The 21,042-nt window shown below is 50.8% G+C and overlaps 1 protein-coding gene across 3 annotated transcripts in view; it reads left to right on the forward strand.

The window, feature by feature from the left end:
• The first annotated feature begins 340 nt into the window (after positions 1 to 340).
• The window catches only part of FRMD6 (FERM domain containing 6), a 48,084-nt gene continuing 27,382 nt past the window's right edge, over positions 341 to 21,042 (forward strand). For 2 of the 3 annotated variants that reach the window (XM_063159623.1, XM_063159625.1), the window contains exons 1-2: positions 341 to 534; positions 760 to 832. The gene's annotated coding sequence lies outside the window, so the exon portion shown is untranslated. The remainder of the gene's footprint in view (positions 535 to 759; positions 833 to 21,042) is intronic. The other variant, XM_063159626.1, reaches the window with a different exon arrangement.

Here is a 21,042-nt window from a genome sequence, read left to right on the forward strand (position 1 = left end):
GCAGGGACCAGCCCCGTCCTTGGAGCAAAGCCTGTCAAGAGATTGGGGAAACAGCTGATTTAATGCCAAGGAAATTAGTAACCAAATCAGTTCTTAGCCAAACGGCTCCTCTTCTTGATCTTGGGAAAAGTGGTGTTTAAATTCTCGATCTCATGGTTTTAGACTCAGGAAATGTGATTACACATCTGTCATTATTTTACTCTTCTGTGTTGATGGCTCATATTAAACAAACCACATTCCTGCATCGCTTAGTAATCTCTGCTGTTCCCTCTCCTTGCCGAGGAGACAAGTCCCAGCTTGACATCCCCATCCCTGTTGATCACAGCTCTGCTGTGAACCAACCGGCAGAGCCCTGCTGGCTCCAGCCGCAGGAGCGTTCGCACCTCCGACCTCTTTCCTCCAAATTCCCACAACTTCGCAGCCCCCTTTTCTCCCAAACAGCGTCTGGGTGAGGAGCAGGACGTCCACACCCCGCTGAGATCCATGTGTTTCTCGGAAAGGTGGTCCAGCCTTCCCCTCTCTTCCAGCGAGCAGGTAAGAACACGCGCTTTGGGCTTGGACACCAGTCAAAAAGGGTTGGTCCTTCCAAGCAGAGCACGATTCCCAGGGATCCCGGCGCCCCACCAGCCCAGCAGGACGTGGAGAGCCCCACGGCTCCCTCGGGATGGGCTCCCAGCAGCCACACAGGAGGAACCTGCCCTGAGGAACGCCACCTCTGCAGGGACACTGAGCTTTGTTCTTGGTGGCTTTATCTTCCAGCTGTGCTGAGACAACGCCGAGCTCGCCATGGAGCTGCTGGAGGAACCTGACTCGTAGATGTTCCCAGCACCAGGTAGGAAAATGAGGGCCTGTTTCAGTGGTGTTGGGGACGGAAGGGAGTGGCGGGGCAGGTGGTGACCTGCTACTGGTGGGGACATCAGAGATGTGGGGCTGTGGTGTTGACTGAGAGGTGCCGATCCAGGTGTTTCCCATGGCTTGAGAAATCCTTCCCACCTGCTGGAAACTCAGCAGAGGATCTCGGTGTCAGAAAGCTTTGCTTTCTCCGGCTGAGCTCATGGTTGGCCAAGCATTGGCAGCCATGCTCCTTGTGGCCGTGTTTTTCCTTTGTCATGGCATTTTTGGCACAAGAGCTGTGCCAGGAATGGTGAAGATATCTGGGAATTCTTGTGGAGGATGGTATGGCCTCGGGAAAACCCCGAGCTCCTGTGCAATGCTGTTTGCTTGGATCTTGGCTTTTCCCTTGGTTTTGTTGGTGTGATTTCCATCTTTTGCCTGCACCAAGCCCCAGATTTGTCCCATCCTGGGAGCTGCCAGAGGTGGAAGGGATGGAGAGGATGGGATGTGCTCCTTGCCAGCAAACCCACCGTGTTTGTGCCTGACTGATTCCTATGGGAGAAGTGAGGCTGGTGTGGCATCGCCCTGCTCCTGTCACAGACGAATCCATTGGGTTAAAAACAGCTCCTTTTGTTCTCTGCCATGTGACACGGGGAGTTTTCCTCCACCAACCCCTACAGGACGAGAGGGGAAGGTCCCGGTGAGGTGGGATCGAAGCGAAATGCTGGTGGGAGTGGGAGGGCAAGGCTGGGTGTGGGCAGGGCACCACTCCTTGCTGTGGGAGGCTGGGTGAGGTCCTGGGGGCACCTCTGCTCCCACCCTGCACCCAGCAGCTGGGAGGGAGCCTGTTCCCTTGGCACAGGGCACACAGAGCTCCCTCTTCCCCAGCCACCCACCCGAGGGTGCTTTGGGCAGTGGGTGCAGCGCTCTGCCTTCGGGTCCTGCTGCCTGTTGCTTCCCAGCTTCCATAACCTGAGGAATGAGCTGGGATTGCTGAATTCCAAGCTGCCTGTGGCTTTTGGGTTTTTATATGTGCGTATGGCAGGCGTTCCTTGGGTGTTTTTGGCAGCGATCCCCTCTGGATTGTATTGGGTCACACATTTTGGGGACAAGGGCTCGTGGCTGATCTTTCGTTATTTGAAATCATCTGCAAGGTTGATGTTGGCACAGATACTGTCAAACTCCTGGAGCGAGTCCAGAGGAGGCCATGAAGGTGCTCCAAGGCTCTGGAGCCAGGCTGAGAGAGCTGGGGGTGTCCAGTTGGACAAGAGAAGGCTCCAGGGAGCCTGAGCTGGGCCTGAAGGGGCTCCAGGAGAGCTGGAGAGGGGCTGGGGAGAAGGGATGGAGGGACAGGAGCCAGGGAATGGCTCCCAGTGCCAGAGGGCAGGGATAGATAGCTAGATGGGATATTGGGAAGGAATTCCAGGTTCTGAGGGTGGTGAGGCCCTGGCACAGGTGCCCAGAGAAGCCGTGGCTCCCCCTGGATCCCTGGCAGTGTCCAAGGCCAGGCTGGACAGGGCTTGGAGCAGTCTGGGATAGTGGAAGGTGTCCCTGCCCATGGAAAAGGGGTGGAACAAGGTGGTCTTTAATGCCTCACCCAACCCAAACCATTCCATGAAACTCCTCTGGACCCGGTGGAACATGGGACCAGGCTCTCTTGGCAAGCAGAGCAGCCTGGGAGGAGTGTTTGTAGGATTGCTTTTTTTAAACAATTAAGAGCTTCTCCAGCTCATTTCCTTCAATGCCCTCACAGAGCAAATCAGCCTAATTAGCAGTCTAAGTGAATAATTAATTTTCTCACAGGTTTTTTTGATAGCTTCTTTAGAGCGAGAGGGTTTGAGCAGCTCCTGGCACGACCATGGCTCAGTCCTTTAGCTGGTGTCTGCAGACCCCAAAGCTGGAAATGGCCAAAAAATGGCACAAGAAGGGACCAGTGGCATGGAGGAGTTTTCCACATAGTTTTCCACCCCCAGCATCCCATGAAGATAGATGCAGCTTATCCATGTCCTAGCAAAGCACTGAGGTGTGACCCTAAAACCTGCTGCCCAGTCAGCTGATAGAGAGAGGTTTGAGGCTCCAAAGCCATAAAAATCAGGTTTATTTTCAGCTTTGCCTCTTCTTTTAATGACAGGAGGGTCTGCTGTTGTTTAGACCTGAGTGGAGAGACTTTAATTACTACTTTGGTGCCAAGGATGTAAATATGGACTCGGGGAAGCAGCGAGGGTTATTAAAAAGAAAAGACTGTAATTGCTGGGCCCCTCCCTCTCCATCAGATTTTCCTCTCGCTCCGGTTTGGAGAGGACCGGCTGATCCAGTCAGGCTGTCTCTGGCCAGGGGTTGCAGGCTCTCCCTGAGGAAGGGGAACATCCAGCAGCACCCACCCAAGTCAGGATGGAATCACCTTAATCCAGGCAGAAAAACTTCATAGAATCCCTGGGTTTTCGCACGGCCACACAGAGATGTTTGCAGTGTGAGGAGCAGGGCAGGCATTTTGGGTTGGTTTTCCCTGGGGAGATCTTTTTGCCATGGAAGAAACTCTCAGCCCAGCTGTAAACAGCCTCTCTCTTTCAGATGCAAGCACTCCCATGGCTTTTTTTTTCCTTTAAACTCCTATCTTTGATTTCATTTAATAATGGATGAATTATCAGAAATATGTGCTGGCAGGCAGCCCGGGTTTTGTCAGGAGGCAAACGACTTCAGTAACGCGTCGGTTGAAAATATTTTGAAAAAGAAAAAAGGGAGCGAGAACAAATAAAATAGAAAAAAAAAAAAAAAAAGAAAGTCTATGCAAAAGCCTCTGGGGGTGGGAAAAAACCTAAGCTGACTGCAGAATTTTTTTTCTCTCTGTTTTCCTTCATGCCTGTGCTGAGGGTAGGATTGTCTCACTGAACTCATCTCACCAAGAGCACGCTGTCACTTATTGTGGGGTGGAGGGGGAATATCAGGGCGCTGATGGAGGAGCCTCATCTCCTCCAAACATTTTGGCACAGCCTCTTGGAAGTGGGGGTGCAGAGACGTGATGCCCTTGCCCACATCTCAGGCCACGCACCCACATCCCCCACGCCTCGATGGATCCACGGCCGTGCCCGTCCCTGGGGCAGCACCAAGGGGAGCAGGGAGTGGGTGCCAAGGGGAAATTTTGCCGCAGGGCTGGAGCGTGTGGGGTGAAGCAATCCCAGACAGTCATCGGGCAGGAACGGGGCGAAGCCGGGGCGAGCAGGAGTTGGGGGAAGGCAGCACCTCCCTGGCGGCCTGCTCCGACATGCCGGGCCCGCACGGCCTCCCCGCAGGGCCCGGCTCCTTCCATCTCCTCAGAGCCGTCCCTGCACGGGCTCGGCAGAGAATGGAGGGAGGGGAACGCTGAGGAGAAGGATTTGGGGGTGTTGGTGGGTGAGGAGTTCAGTGTGAGGCGCCCAGGTGGGTTGGGAGCCCCAAAATGGAGCTGGGTGCTGGGCTGAGCCCACAGCGGGGGCAGCAGGGAAAGTGGGGATTCTGCTTCTCTGATCCACACAGGTGAGACCCCACCTGCAGAGCTGCAGCATCAGAAAGATTGGAATTGCTGGAACAAGCTCAGGGAAAGTCATGAGGTTGTTCCAAGGGTTGGAGCTGCTCTGCTCCCTTGGAGCCAGGCTGGGAGAGCTGGAGAGGAGAAGGCTCCAGGGAGAGCTCAGCGCCCCTTCCAGAGCCTAAAGAAACTCCAGGAGAGCTCCAAGAGGGGCTTTGGATGAGGGGCTAGAGGGACAAAACAAGGGGGTATACTTTGCTCAGATCAGGGTCAGATGGGATATTGGAAAAGAATTCTTCCCTGTGATGGTGGGGAGGTCCTGGAACAGAGCAGCTGTGGCTGCCCCTGGATCCCTGGAAGTGTCCAAGGACAGGACTTGGAGCAACCTGGAATAGTGGAAGGTGTCCCTGCCATGGCAGGGATGGAATGAGATGATCTTTAAGGTCCCTTCCAACCCAAACCATTCTGGGATTATTTGATTCCATGATTCCTTTGGTCATCCTGCTGGCTCTGGACATTTTTTATGCCTTTGGGATTCATGTTTGGCATCCCAGCACTGGTGACACCATCATCTCCTCCCACAGCCACAGTTGCTTTGGCTGCGTCAAGGGGAATTTCCCACCTGTCCTGATTTTAAGGTAGAAATGGAGTGACAGGGAATTGCATCCTAAAGCCTGACTCCATTTCAGCTGCTGGTTCCAGCTGGTGAATTTAGCTTTGTTTCCCTCTAGAGTGTGATTTCTCCAAAGAAAGCAAAGCCCACATGAAGAAGGTCCCCACAGGATGCTCGGCCCTGTCAGGTTTGGGATCAGCCCCTTAGTCCTGGCAGCATGGCTGAGGCAGGAGATGCTCCTGAGCCAGATTCCATCCCACTCCTCTGCCTGAGTCAGAGTGAGTCAGCCCTCTGGATTGCTCTCCTGCTGCCCCGAGCCAACCCAGCATATTTATTAGTTAATTAGTTTGCATTTCCTCCTCCTCTCTTCCCTTCCCTTCACAGCAAGCCCTCTCCTCCATCTTTCCTGCAAAGCAAACTTTGGGGACCTCCATCCCATAAATATCCCCATCACCCACCCCCAAAAACATCACTCTTCCTGCACAGAGGCCCAGCTCTTGGTCCCCTGTTGGATTAAGCTCTTTTCTGACCCAGAGACAGGACAACTGAGAAGTGTTTTTAAAATTTTTATTTTTAGTTTCATGTGAAGGGTGAATATATAATATATATATAATTGACACCATCACAATCAGAAGCCAACTATTTCTTAATTACAGTGCATTTCTTGGCCTATCAGCTTATTTCCCACAGTCCCCTGTCCATGCAGTGGGTGGCAGGGAGGACCCACGCTGCTCCCAGCAGAAGATCCAGGTTCCATCCCAGCCTTTTCCCTACTAAGACACAATTTTAGCCCTAAAATGTAAGGATTGAGGTTATTTTTCCAGCCATTGTCCCTGGCAGAGGAGCTGCACCCACAGGAAGGGTGCAGGCTGTTATTGTGACATCCCAGTGAGTTATTAGCAGAGGGGAAGTTGGCTGAGGATTGCAGGGAGCAGAGGAATTCTTGCTGGTTTGCAAACTGTCCCCAGGGCTGGTTTTGCTCCATATCCATGTTCTTCACAGACTCCTGGAACCCCAGGGTGGTCTGGGTGGGAAGGGACCCCATGGGCAGGGATGTCACCCACCAGATCAGGATTATCCATCTCTGCTTCCCAGAGTTTTATCCCTCAGGGAAGTGCCTGAGCTGGGTCCCACAGCCTGGCTGAGCCCTGCACAGCTTTGTCCTCACCAAGAAAAGCTGGAATTTAGCAGGAAACCTGGGATTTAACTGAAATCCTGATAAAAAACAGGGCTGGCTAAAAAACCTGCAACCACTCCAGCTGCTGGGGGAGAGGGAGGAGAGGGTCTGTCCCCCACTGGGAAAAGGATGGAAATGGATCCAGGAAATGGAGATGGGAAAAGGAATAGGGATGGAAATTGGAGTGAGGATAGGGATGGGAATAGGGATAGACACAAACATAACGATGGGGATGAACATGGAGAAGGGGATGGGAATGGTGACAGAAATGGGGATGAAAATGGGGACAGGAATGGGGAAGAGAACAAGGATAAGGATGGGAACAAGAATAAGGATGGGAACAGGAACAAGCATGGGGATAGGATCAAGGATAAGCATGGGAACAAGGATAAGGATAGGGATAGGAATGGGGACAGGAACAAGCATAGGAACAGGTGTAGAGATTGGGATTGGGATAGAGATGGGAAAAGGACTAGGGATGGAAATGGGAATAAGAATAGGATGGGAATAGGGATAGACAGAAACATGGTGACAGAAATGGGGGTGAAAATGGTGACAGGAATGGGGATGGGAACAAGGATAAGGATGGGGATAGGAATGGGGACAGGAACAAACATAGGGACATGTGTAGGGATTGGGATAGAGATGGGAAAAGGACTAGGGATGGAAATGGGAATAAGGATAGGGATGGGAATAGGGACAGAGACAAACATGGTGACAGGAATGGGGATGGGAATGGTGATGGGAACAAGGATAAGGATGGGAACAAGGATAAAGATGGGGATAGGAATGGGGACATAAAGCATAGGAACAGTTGTAGGAATTGGGATATAGATGGGAAAAGGAATAGGGATGGAAATGGGACTAAAAATAGGATGGGAATAGAGACAGAGACAAACATAAGGATGAGGATGAACATGGAGAAGGGATGGGAATGATGACAGAAATGGAGACAAGAACAAAGATAAAGATGGGAATAGGAACAAGCATAGGGATGGGAACAGGAATGGGGACAGGAACAAGCACAGGAATGGGAATCTGATGGGAATGGGGACAAGGATGGGGATGGAGAGAGGGAGGGGACAGAAAGGGAAAGGGAGCAGCCTCATTCCCAGCACCCAGCCAGCCCAGGTAATGAGCAGCTCCCCTGCCCTCGGCTGCCCTGCCTGGGTGGGGAGGGTTTTTCCAGCACTGAGGGTTTGCAAGTGAGGCACCAGAAAGCAGACAGGGAGGAGCAGGGAATTTTTATCCCCATGAACTCAGCGCTGCCATTTCACTTGGAAAACCCATGGATTATCCTGCTGTTTCCTAGCACCCTTTGTTCTTCCTCACCCTGTTTCCCACAAGAGATGGAGAGACCTGGAGGAGCTGGGCAGTGTTGGGTTTGATAGGAATCAGGTCCAGCTCTATCTCATCTCTGCTGGAGAAAAAAAACTCCTCATTTTCTTTGGCTTTGCTGATTAAAGTTTAATTACCTTGAATGCAAATGATTCATCAAAGGAACACTGATTATTTTTTTGTGAGAAGTTCATGTGCAGCCTGGGAAGGAAAGTGTTTATTGAGGTGTTCTCTGAGCAGGGTCTGCTCAGTGTCAGGAAGAGCTTTTGGGTAGAAAAAGGGAAAAAATTACTTTTGCTCTGCTCCCAACTCGCTTTCCCTTCCCTGAAAGATCTCCCTGAGCACTTGACAGCATCACACAGCCCATTGCACAAGTGACTTATATTTTCCTGCTCTCCAGGTCTGCAAACCCACCTCTGGGAATTGCCCAGATGGGGGAAAAATGGGGCCTTTGCTGGTTTTCCATGTTCTTTGTGTGAGTTCATTCTCTGGGAGATCTGATTGCAAAACCAGTCCTGGAGTCAGGGAGACAGAATTCCAGGCAGGTGTTCCCACTGCACTTGGGGAGCCTCTTCTTGTCTTTTGGGGTGTGCAATTCCTTTATCTTGCTTATCTTTCCTAGAGATGCCTCTGTAAGCCCAGAGCAAGACTTGCTGGGCAGCCAGCAGAGTTAGCAGGGCTGATAGGAGCTATCTGATCCCCCAAAATTAAAGGGAGTGACAGTGTGGGAACACAGCTCAGAGTATAAGTAGCTTGTGCTATGAAAAAATCACCTCAGCTTTGTATCCTGATGGATTTAAAGCAGGTAAATGACTCGGGAGGGGTTTGCCACCACCATCAGGGAGCTGATCCTGCTGGGATGGGGCTGTGGAGGGGGAAGGACCTCTCTGCACAATTCCCCCTCCCCATGAAAGCCCTTGGAAATACAAAACAAAATGATGCTGTGTTTCTTCCCCAAAATAACCCCAAATCCTCTGGAACACCGTGGGTGGAGCCTGTGCTGCTTATCCAGCTTCTCCCCAGTCTCCTGCAGATGTTTGCAGGAATGAGGTGCTCAGGGGCAGCCAAATTCCCCCAAAAACCCCGACCTGGGGAATGGGGCCCGTGGATGCTGCAACTCAAGGATGCTGGAGAGCCTCGGGGTGAGGAGCAGCCATCCCCCCAGGAATCAGACATTCCCGAGAGCAGATAAAAGGGATTGGGGCTGGCTGATTGCCCATGGAAAATCCCAGCCCAATCTTCTCACCTGGAGCTGTTTGCAGACTCTTCTCCCCCATTAGCATAAGCAAAGCTGCCTCCGTGCCATGCTGCCTCCCATCCCGCTCCTGTTGGGATTTGAGGCTGTTTTGAATGTCATTCCCTCCTTCCCCGTGGCACCTGGAGCAGGACCAGCCCGGCATGTCCTGTCCATGGACAGACGGACACGTCCCAGTGGCCTTTTGATCAGCTGGGCAGCAGCAGCAGCCCCAGCCCTGCCCCGCAGCCCTGGCACCCATCCCGTGGGTCAGCCAGGGAAATTCCCCAGCCAGGCATTCCCTGGGCTGCCCACTCCTGCTGGGGGCTTCTCGGGACCCTGGGAATTGCTGAGAATTTTGGGCTTTCTGTGCTGCCAGGCTCTGACCCCCAGGAGAACACTGCACTGACTGACCTGAGGGCTGTGGAAAAACTTCCAGAAGGGAATGGCAGAACTGGGATTGTGGGTGTGGAGTTTGAACAGAATTGTGTGATATCACAGGGTGGAAAACTCAGAGTTTAAGGGTTTAGAATATAGCAATATATAAAAAAGAAGATGGAGGTTTGAGGGTGGAGGCTGCTCCTTCTTCTTCACCTTCTTCTCCATGGGTTTGGGTGGTTTTGTGTAATTGGATAAAAAGTCCCCATTGCAGCCATGGGTGGTTGGTTATTGGGTTAAAAGTGAAAATAATTGAGGTGTCATTTCTTAACTGGACAGTTTATCCTTAAAAAGCCTTATAGAGAGAGATGGGGCTCCATTTTTAGTTTGTTAGAGTGAAGTGCTGCAGAACTCAGGGTTTGTGACACTGTGACAGAGATAAGAACTAATAAACATCTCAGTCCCTACAAGAAACACCATTTCATGCATTTAATCCCAACCCTGGCAAAAAAGAAGCAAAGAATCCACAGGTGCTGTGGGAATGATCCTTTTGCACCCCTAAACACCCACTTTTCCAGCTCATAGCAAAAACCCCCCATCATCCAAGCCCCCAAACACTGCTGCACTTTGCAAACCTGAAGGCATCAAAATAATCGATCTGCAGGTGTTTAGAACCCATTTGCATCATGCAAAGATATTATTAATTGCCAATTAGTAGTCAAACAGCACTAATGGCGCCTGGCACAGGGAGGGAATAATCAGCTGGGCTTCTGCAACTGGAAAAACACCCAGCCCTGTGTAATTAAAGGTCTTCTCCAGGCTCACCCCACCCGGCTGGCCTGGGCACTTGTGTGGGGAGCTTCCCACGCCACTGGGATGGGGCGGCTCTGGGATGGGATTTTGCTGCTCCCACAGATGTGTTGTCCTCTCCTGGGATGGCTGGGGAGGAAGGAATCGTGCTGTTCATTCCCCATGGTGAGCGGAAGGAGCAGCACAATTCCAGGAGCTGGTAGCAGCAATCCCTGCACGGGGTGATTGGGGTGTCTGAGGGATGAGATGTGGATTAGGTTTAGGTTTAGGTTTAGGTTTAGGTTTAGGCTGGGTGTGAAACCTAGCTCAGGGGAGGGCAGGCCTGGTGTTCTTCATGTAACAGCTTGAGATCCAGCCCTGTCATAAACACAGCCATGGGAATGTGATAAATCCAGTCTGGCTCTGCAGGCAGGGCTGTTTGCTGAGCTTGGGGAGGGAGGGATGGAAGAAAGGCTTTTTGTGCCTTGGAAACTCTCCTGATTATGCCTAAAAGCAGGGATTTCTATTTGGAAAAAGAAACTGGGAGGGTTATTTCTCTGCTTTGTTCTGCTGATTTCCTCCTAGGAGCACTGGCTGGGCAGATCCATGTGTGCAGCAGCATTCCATGTTCCTGAGAAACTGGGAAAGCCTCAGGCACTGGGAATATTGCTGGAAAGAGGGGAAAATCCCCGCTGTGGATGAGGAGGGTGAGGAGGTGGCACCAGCCTTCACCAGGGGCAGCTGCCCTGGCAGAGCACAGGAGTCCTGGCTGCTCCAGGGAGGGATGCTGCAGCTCTTTCCTCACACACAGAGCAGAAAATTGGACAGTTTGTGAATTTGTTTTTTTGTTGTTTTTTGTTGTTTTTTGTTTGTTTGTTTGTTTGTTTGTTTTTGTTTTGTTTTGTTTTGTTTTTTTTTTAGTTTTATTTGATTTGGGGATGATGAGCCAAGCAGCTGGTGTTGGGGTAAGCCCTGGGGAGCTCCAGGCTCTCCAGAGCACCACAGGGCTGGAGAGAGCCCTGAATTCCTGCTCTGACAGCCCCAACCCTTCCTTTCTTCAAGGCAGCATCTTCCTAATCACTGGTGCCATAAAACAACCTGCTCCAAGTGTGTGCTGAGGGTCTGTGGAAATCTGGGGTGTGGGATGTGCTGCCGCATCCAATGGGAGGATTTGGGATGTAAATGGGAGGAAAGGGGAGCCCTACACTGCAGAAAATCCCGGCTGGAGATGGAGGCATCTGTTCCTGGGCTTTGGAGCAGGATGGGATCTGGGCTGAGCCAGGATTGGGTTTATTGGATGGGATAACAGCAGGACCCTCTGCAAAAAAAAAAATGCATTAATTTTCAATACAGCAAGTGCTGCTGGAGCAGCTGGGAGTGGTGCCACAAGCAGGGTGGCACAGGGGTGACAATTTCCCAGTTTTTCTGGGATGCCCACAGCATCCTTCACCCCTTTCCTTCCTTCAGGGAAGGCCTTGGACAAAGAAATGTTGGCACAGGGCAGAATTGTGCAAACATGAGGTGGGCAAGGCTGAACAAGGAACACCTAGGATTTCTCCCTCACTGTCCATCACTGGCTTCCAGGAGCTTTATTTTTAGTATTTTCTTTAAAAATAAACAAAAAAAAAATAGATTTGGATTGAAATCATTTGGATCATTGAAATAATTTTGGATTGGATTGAAATAATTTCCTGGGATGGATGAGAGTTGAGGCTCTGCATTTCATGCCCCCGCAATGATGGGTGTCAGGGTTCTCCTTTAAACCTCTCTTTCCCAGGGCTTTATAACTGGATCATGAAAATTCAGAGGAAGGAAAAAAAAGGAATCACATAAAAGGAGGTCATAGCCACAGCTGCTTTTGCTTTATTGTGCTCCCAGAGCTCATAAACAGCTTGGTTGGGAAGGGGAGAGGGCCAGGTCCAGCTGCTCTGGGATGTTTGGGGTAGGAACCCAGGGATTTTGAGGGTGCCATGAAAATGTGAGCTTGTGGGAGAATGGATTGAGGTTTTGGTGATGGGGCCTGGCCTTGATAATCACAGACACAGGTCCTGCCATGGAGGGGAGTTAAGTTTTTTGTTAAAAAATTTAACAGGTCCAATAAACCCAATGTACCCATTGCTGGGATGGGACCCCAAAATAGGCTAGAACCCTAAAATCCCAGAATTATTTGGGTTGGAAGAGACCTTCAAGACCATCCAGTTCCAACCCCCCTGACAGAAACAGGGATTCATTCCACTCATTCCACTGTCCTAGGTTGCTCCAAGCCCCATCCAACCTGGCCTTGGACTCTTCCAGGGATGGGACAGGGGTTTGGGAGCTTCCAAGGCAGGAAGGGACATTTTGGGGTGGCCCAGATCCGTCCCCAAAGCTGTGATTTCTGCCTTGCCCCAGCTCCCAGACACGGCCCTGGGGAAGGGTGAGCCAGCTCTCCCCTCCCAGCCTGCTCTAATGAAACCTGGGACAATCCCAGAGCCTGGGAAGGCAGGGAGGGCTCTAAACATGGAGCAAATTCCCTCCTGGAAGTGCAGGACCCCAGCTCAGGGTGCCACACCACCCATGGGGGCTGGCTTGGGCACTGTGTTCACCCCAAGAGCTCCCATCCTTTGGGATGGAAATCAGCAGGGATGGGGCACATCCCTGAGCCTCACCTGGCCTTGGTGTCCCCTCAGCCTGTTCTGGGTCATCGTTCCCAGGGAATGATGTCATTTCAAGGCCACATTTTCCAGAAATTCAATTTGTTGATGATCTGGGAGACAATGTTCTTCCAGGGGGAACTTTGCTGACTTCCTGAGGGACAAACCCTTCTGGAGCAGGATGACCCAGCTGGGTGAGAGCTGGGGATGGCATTGTCACCATTCAGACACCCCCTTTTCCTGGGAGCAGCGTGTGGGGCTGGCAGGGGAAACCCCCAGAGATCCACAGCTGCTGCTTCCCAGGGAAATGTCATATCTGGGAAAGGTTCCACTGAAAGCTGCCCTTCAAACCAAACCAAACCAAACCAAAATTCTGCCTTTTCCTGCTGCAGAGAAGGGAGGGGTGGCAACAGGAATCATGGAATTCCAGAATGGTTTGGATTGGATCGGAAGGGACATTAAAGGCCATCTCATTCCAAACCCCTGCCATTGGCAGGGAAACTTTCCACTAGCCCAAGTTGCTCAGGTTTTATATATAAATGACCAAATAATATAATATATAATAATGTTATAATATTATTCATATTATTTATAATAATATGAATTATATTTATATTATAGTATAAATTATCATTAATAATTTTACATTTCTAAAAATATATATTTAATTTATAGTTTATTACTAATAATTATAAATTATTAACAATAATATAAATAACAATAGAATATAAATAATATATAATATAGATGCATATAAATATAGGATAGATATTGATAATTATAAATTTTATATAATATATAAATTTTATATAATATAAAATTTTATATAATAAATATACATATATTTATATAAAATAAATAATATATATTTATATATCATGTATAAATACATCTTTTTATATATAGGTATATATTTGATATCTATCTCTATATTATATATATTATATAGAAATATATAAATATATATCCATATAAATTATAATATATATTTTTATATAAGTTATATCTATATATTTTTATATAAAATATATTTTTATATATAAATTATATCTATATCTATATCTATCCACAGATTTTCCCTAGCAAAGGAGCACCCCAAAATCCCATCAGGAAAAATACACTGCAATAATGCACCATGATTTTTCAAGCCCTCAAATGCATTTGCTCACTTACAGGTTTACAAGAACATTCCTGATACTAATTTACAGCTAAATAAGCAAATAAACACATGAATGAGCTGTTTGCTGCCACAGCAGGGAGATATTCCCAATCCATGACTAAATCTGGGGGGGTTTCAAGGCTTTTTGGGACATGGTGCCAGCTCCAGGCTGTCCCATGGGTGCCAGAGCACTCAGTGGGGAGTTGAGCCCATTTTTGGGAGGGAGAGGGAAGGAGAGGCTCAGGGACAAAAAAGGGGGTGACCAAAGTGAAGGGATACAGGGATATGGGACCACAGCAACGTGCCCAGGGAGCTTGGAAAACGTGGGAGCTCAGGGACCCAGGGGGCTTGGAGAACCCAAAAACTGGGGTCTCTGTGAGCTTAGGGACACAGAGAGCTTGGAAACCCCAAAATCTGGGGTCCTTGGAAGCTCAGGGACCTGGGGAGCTTGGAAACCCTGGGAACTGAGGAATCCAGGGAGCTCAGGGACCTGGTGTGCTTGGAAACCCCAAAATCTGGAATCTCTTGGAGCTCAGGGACACAGGGAGCTTGGAGACCCTAAAATCTAGGGTTCCTGGGAGCTCAGGGACACAGGAAGCTTGGAAACCCTGAAATCTGGGGTCTCTGGGAGCTTGGAGACCCCAAAATCTGATTTCTCTGGGATCTCAGGGGCACAGGGATCTTGGCTGCAGCTGTCTGGCTCCCGTGTGCCATTAATAAACACAAAGGGATTAACGAGCTATTTGTGGGAGCCCATTAGGCAAATATTAGCCCAGCTATGGATCCTCCTGGAGGCTGCCTCAGTCCATTTCATGAAAATCAATTCTCTTTTGGGCAGGCGTGGGGGGAGGGCCCGGCGGCGGCTTCAAAAAGCACAGGAATTGCACAAACTCTGCCTGGCAGCACTAGCAGCTTGGGAACCCTTGGTGTGAGGTGCCTGGTTTGATCCAGCCCCATATCCTGGTGTTGGTGCTCCCAGGACTGGTTTCAGGCCACGTTGGTGCTCCCAGGACTGGTTTCAGGCCACGTTGGTGCTGCCAGGACTGGTTTTAGGTCGTGTTGGTGCTCCCAGGACTGGTTTTAGGCCATGCTGGTGCTCCCAGGACTGGTTTTAGGCCGTGTTGGTGCTCCCAGGAGTGGTGTTAGGCCGATGTTGGTGCTCCCAGGACTGGTTTTAGGCCATGTTGGTGCTGCCAGGACTGGTTTTAGGCCGTGTTGGTGCTCCCAGGAGTGGTGTTATGTCGATGTTGGTGCTCCCAGGACTGGTTTTAGGCCATGTTGGTGCTGCCAGGACTGGTTTTAGGCCATGTTGGTGCTCCCAGGAGTGGTGTTATGTCGATGTTGGTGCTCCCAGGACTGGTTTTGGGCTGTGTTGGTGCTTCCAAGAGTGGTTTTAGGCCATGTTGGTGATCCCAGTGGGAAGTGATTACTGCTGTCTCCAAATGGGAATTTCAGCCCTGCTGTGACTCAAACCCCAGGCAGGTGCTGTTAGCACCAGCTCTGGCACCCCTGCAGTGCCAGGAGGGGGATGAGGAAGATGTGGAAGTGGTGAATGGAATGAGATGGGCTTTAAGATCCAACCCAAATCGTGGAAATATGGAACTGATATGGAAATATCCCCAGCTGCTCCAGGCTCCTCTGGTGGGAGCAGGGATGCTCAGGATGAGCCCCTGGAGCTGCTGCTGGGGTCCAGGGGGGCTCTGGGGTCCAAGAGGGCTCTGCCTCTCCCTGCCTTGCACTGCCATCTGCTCTCCCCTTTGGCATCCATCCCTTCCCTGCCAAATGGAGCGCTGACCTTGGCCGGGGCCGGCGGCGAGGCCGGGAGCACAAACAGCTCTTCAGAGCAGCAGTAAATCATTGATGGGTGCCTGATGGACACATGGGGCCATGGCCAAGCTCCCTGGGCTCCCTGGGCACCGAGGGGGGGACTGGGCTGGATTTTCCCTGCTGCAATATCCTGTTTACACAGCACCAGGCTGGTGTCCTGTTTCCACGGGCAAAAGGTGCCTGCCTGCTTTCCCTGGGGATGGAAACAGCACCAGCAGAGCTGCTGGGTTAGGGTTATTCAAAGAGCACCCCAGAAAGTTGTGCTAGCACCAGGGTTTTTACAAACCATGCCAAGGAAAGCACATCCCAGCAGGGCAGTGCCACCCCAGGGCGTGGTGATGTGGGTGAAGGGGATGGGATAGGGTAGAAGCCTTTGTGTCCTTCTGTGATGGAGCTGAGGTTTAAATTATGGGGATTAAATTAAATTATGGGGAATTATTAAATTTATTTAATTAATTAGTTTTAAAAATATTTTAATTTATTAAATTATTAAATAATGGGCAAATCCTAATTTAGCTCTCACCCTAGGACACGAAATAACACAACACGCACACACCGCTGTTCTCAAGGTGGACAAAGGAAGTTTGTTTTCTGACTCTGACATTTATAGATTTTCAAAAGTGACAGTGGATTGGAGTTTGTCCAGTGTCACCTCTCCAATGACACTGGACAAACCAACAGTCCATCAAATTTCTCCTTCTCTATAGAAGAATGCAAAACAAGAAGTTATTTACAGAAAGTGTGTAAGAAAGTTCATTACAAGAGTAAACATCAGAAGGCTTAGAAAATCTTAAAAAATCAGGGTGACAATTGAACTGGCTCAGGCTGTGAGGGTTCTGCTGGGTTCCCTTCAGGAAGTGCATTGGAGGATCTCCAGTTCTCCCAGTGGGAATGTGGTGCTGCTCCATGACCCCTCGTGCCCAATCCATTCCTGATGCTGCTGCACTTTGCACAGAGCAAAGCCAGCCCTGCCCCCCGACCCCTTTTCCCAGCTTTATCCCAGATCCACCTGGATCAGGTTTGGAGCAAAACCTTCAGCTTCATGACCCCATTGCCAGATTTCACAGCGGCTCCTGCAAACTTGTAACCCAGCCATGCTGCCATGGGAAATCCATGGGCACAGGTGAGCAAGGAGTTGGGCACAGGGCGCCAGGGGGAATGTGCCCCCCACACCTCCTCCTTTAGAGCCCTGGCTCTTTGATGTCTTTCATCACCCAAACTCCTCTTTTTTTTTTTTTTTTTTTTTTTTTTAATTTTTTTTTTGTCCAACAGAGAAATTCCCAGTTTTCCTCCCACCCACCCAACTGAGGGGGGGGATTCTCTGATGTTTTGTAGGTCAGGGCTGTTGGTGACCCCCCTGAGGGGGCCCTTGCCGGGGTTTCTCTCCCGTTCCAGCAGCCCTGAGGCGTCTGCCCCTCTGTCAGATGGGGTTGGAATCATGGAGTGCTGGAGAACAGACGGGCTAAAAATATTCCCCTGCTCGCTCCTGTGATCTTTCCTCCCCGTCTGGCCCTCCCCAGTGCCCTTTCCTGCTTTACACCACAATTCCATGGGATTGCAGCAGCTCTGCCAGCTTGGGAGCAAACTCTAGGAGTAACCTCCAGGCCATGAAAAAGCTCTTTGGGCCCCCCCAAAACAGAAAGGGTGGGAGGGGGAAAATGGGGTTTTAAAAGAGGGAAATGAAAGTGGATTTGGGAATGGGGCTGTGGGAAAGCCAGACTTACTCCATAGAAAATCCCTGCCTGAAAATCACTGAATTTATAAATAATTTGCTGATGAATTCAGCAAATTGGTGAGGATTGGGTGAGGAGCAGGGGATTTGGGTTTGGGGCGATCCCGCCTTTCCCTCCGGCCATCCCGAGGAATGTCACGGCTCCGATGGCATCCCTGCTGCTGAGGAGGAGGAGGAGGAGGAGGATGCTGGGCTGGAGGAGCTGGGGGATGCTCCCCTGCCGGGTGCACGCTTGGATTTTCCTGATGGTTCCAACACTTGGGGGTTCAGGCTGGATTTTCTCATTTTCCAGCCTCATTGGGTTTAAATCTCATCTTATTTTCATCCTTGCTGACTTACCAGCAAAGGCTGGGCGTGGTAAATACAGAGGGGGATTTTTGGGGGCCAGTTAAATGCAGTAGCATCCTCCCTTGGCTAAAATCAGATGGGAAGAGCCCCTCTGGGAGCATCCCTGAATTCCTGGGGAGCCAGGAGTGGTTTGCCATTGCCAAAAATCCAGAATTAAGGAACCATCCTGCTCTCCACCTGGCTTCTGAGCTGGGGTGTCCCCAGGCCTCTCCTAGGGAATGTTCCCCCTTTCCCAGCACCATCCAGGGATTAGTTTTCCCAAAATTCAGCTGGGATGGATGGAGTTGGAGCTGCCCCCAGGTGGGTACCCCCAGGGGAAGCACGGGGGCAAAACCCCTGAGTAGGGGTCCCAATGGGTGCTCAGGCTTTTAATTTTTCTACTACTACTACTACTATTATTATTATTATTATTATTATTATTATTATTATTATTATTATTATTATTATTAATCAGCTCAGGGTTATTAATTATATTACATTCAAACCAAATTGAAGCAGAGGCTGGATGAGATCTCCACGAGTTGGGTATTTATGGTTAAAAAATCAGATTAAATTCTCCTAAACAGCCCAGAAAAAGCTGGAGAGGGTCCCTCCGGCCTGGTTGCTTCTGTGCTGGGGGGGAAAAGGACTTGGCCACCCCAGCCTGGCCAGGGAGGGAGGAAAAGCTTCCTTGGAAATCCCCGTGAAATGCAGGAATGGGAGCGAGCTCCAGCTCCTCTCCGGAGTTTATAGCAACACTCCGGCTGTTGTGGCTCCACACCAGGGATTCTTTATTTAATTTCTTCCCCTTATGGGCTGAGAAACCTCCCCAGCCCCGGCACAGCCCTCTCACAGTAGCTGGGATTTGTTTTCCTCTCTTGTCCAGGGAGGAATTTCTAAATCCCAGCTGCAGCCAGAGCTGGAGCCCTGGAATATGCTGAGCTGGAAGGGGCCCATCAGGATCGTGGAGTCTGGTGCTGTGCCAGGTGTCACCGAGCAGAGGTGACACCCCTGTCCCCAAATGCACCCCACAAGGCTTGTGGTCAGCACGGAGGTCCCTGTGCTGCTGCTCCAGGGTCAATTTTCTTAGCAGGACATCCCAAAAATCCCTAGAAATGGATGCTGGGCACTAAAAGCAGCAAGCCTGGGTTAGCACAACTAATCCAGCAGCCTTTGGGAAGGGGGTGGGATGCAGAAAGGGGTGTGTTTAGTTGTTATTTTGTTGCTTTTGGAGTAATAATTTTTATGCCATTAACAAAATCCGAGGGACGCTATGAGATAAGAGAGCTCCCACGTCTCCGTGTCCCTTCCTGCCAGCGACAATGGCAGCATTGAAATTCTGGGATGGGAGACACTCGCCTGGTGATAATGCAGGATCACAGTGAGCTGCTGCTATTTCCTGTCCTTTCCATATAAATACATCCAGTGCAAGAGTATTTTATGGGAATGGTATTTTCAGCCATAACCACACCACCTTTTTTTAATTTTAATTATTATTATTTTGAGATAGGCTTAGCAATGCAAAAAATAACCAAACCAACCCCAAAAGAATTCAAATTTTTTTCCCCATTTTCCATCTGCATTTCCGCTCCTTGGGACTTTGAGGGAGATTAATTCCAGGATTGTGAGGGAAATGTCACCGGAGTCTTTGGGCTTTTCCTCTCCCAGAGAGCAGAGGCAGAGCAGACCCTGGCTGAGGTCCATCTTTCCGAGCTCTCCCCACGTTGCAGCCTGGGATGGCTTTTCCTGGAGTGTCTCCTCCAGCCCTGGGAGCATCTCCCTTTGGAATGAGCCGAGATTTTCCCCCCTGGCTCGGGAGCAGCCGCGCCATCCACGTCGGTGTTTATACATCGCCTCGCTGGCATCCCAGAGCTCTTCCTGCTGCTTTATTTAGCCTCTGCAGCAAGGCAGGAGCTGGGTTCCTGTATCCCTGTGCTTCACAGGGCCTGGGATGTGCTCAGCAGGACCCGCTCGTCCTCCTCAGCACCGCAGCAATGGGGCCGTGTCCTGCTTGTGCCACCCCATATCCCTAAAATGATTTGTGGGTTTGGATAAATGAACCAAAGGGAGGCTTTGCTTGTGTCATCTGCAGGAGGGGTGTTTCCAGAGGGAGTTTTTGGGGAAAAAAAAAAGATATTTCTGGCTGGAAAGACAGGCCGTGTTGGAATGACAGGCCCTGCTTGGACAGGACGCTCTCCATGCCCTTGGCAGTGGCACCAGTGTCTTTGTAAGGACTCGAGCAGGAGCTGTGAGGTAGAAACCCTCTCCCAGTTCCACCTGGCATGGACAGGAGGATGAGAGTGATCCCAAACCCAAGGGATATCCAGCCCCATCCCTGCAGAAAGCCAGGTTGTTTTTCTCCACAAAGGAGAGCGGCGCGTTGGATTCCCAGCGCCGGCGCCGCGCGCTCCCATGATGGAATTACCCAGCACGAGCTGCTGAGCTGCAAACAGATTTCAGCAAGGAGTGTCAGGGTGCTCACAGCAGAGCTGCTCTTTATTTAGGGCTGGGAACAAGCGGCTCCTCTCTGCCAGAGCCTCGGAGAGACTGCGGGGGCCGAGGCGGCCTCGCAGGTCAGCCCGAGGAACGCCTTTAGACGGTTAAAGTGAGGAATAAATAACTCCTCCAAAAACAATCTCGCCAGATGGCACTTCTGAAGGAGGAGCGGCTCGGAGATGCTTTGCTGCTAATTTATGGTGCTGCTGCTGTTGCTATTCCGGGCCTGGGTCACCTATGGAGAGGGATCTGTGTGTGCATCAGCTCCTAAGGGTGGCCAGGCCTCACATGAGTGAGCCACACTCACCTTCATCCAGCTGCTAGGGGGGGATTTAATGGGAATGGGGTTTAATTCTGCTCCTGCCTCAACGTGAATCCTAAAAACTGGGATTCTATGATGTCCAGGGGCTGGGGATAATGGGATGGGTGTGAGGGCTCCCCTACACAAGGGTGTTGAGACCCCTCCAAAGGACATGTGAGTGCCTTTCCTAGGAGATCATAGAAACCCAGGGTTGTTTGGATTAAAAGAGCTCTTTAAAAAAATCTCATTCCAAACCCTGCCATGGGCAGGGACACCTTCCACTGTCCCAGACTGCTCCAAGCCCTGTCCAGCCTGGCCTTGGACACATCCAGGGGCAGCCACAGCTTCTCCGAGCACCCTGTGCCAGGGCCTCCCACCCTCCCAGGGAAGGATTCCTTCCCAATATCCCATCCATCCCTGCCCTCTGGCAGTGGGAATCCATTCCCCCTATCCAAACTCCCTCCAGTTCTCTTGGAGCCCCACTGGAAAGGGCTCTAAGGCCAACCCAAGCTGGACACCCAAGTTCTCCCAGCCCTCCGGAGCAGCGTTCCCCAGCCCTCGGAGGCTCCTCCGGCCGCTCTCCCCGCTGGAGGATGCTCAGCTCCGCTCCGCTCCGGGCACCTCCGCTGGCTCCATCCCGCAGGGACGCTGCCCGAGCGCCCTCCCAGGGGATGCCATGCTCGGGCTCTTCCCGGAGTC

This window comes from Melospiza melodia, chromosome 6 (assembly GCF_035770615.1).
Source record: "Melospiza melodia melodia isolate bMelMel2 chromosome 6, bMelMel2.pri, whole genome shotgun sequence".
NCBI classification, from domain to species: Eukaryota; Metazoa; Chordata; class Aves; order Passeriformes; family Passerellidae; genus Melospiza; species Melospiza melodia.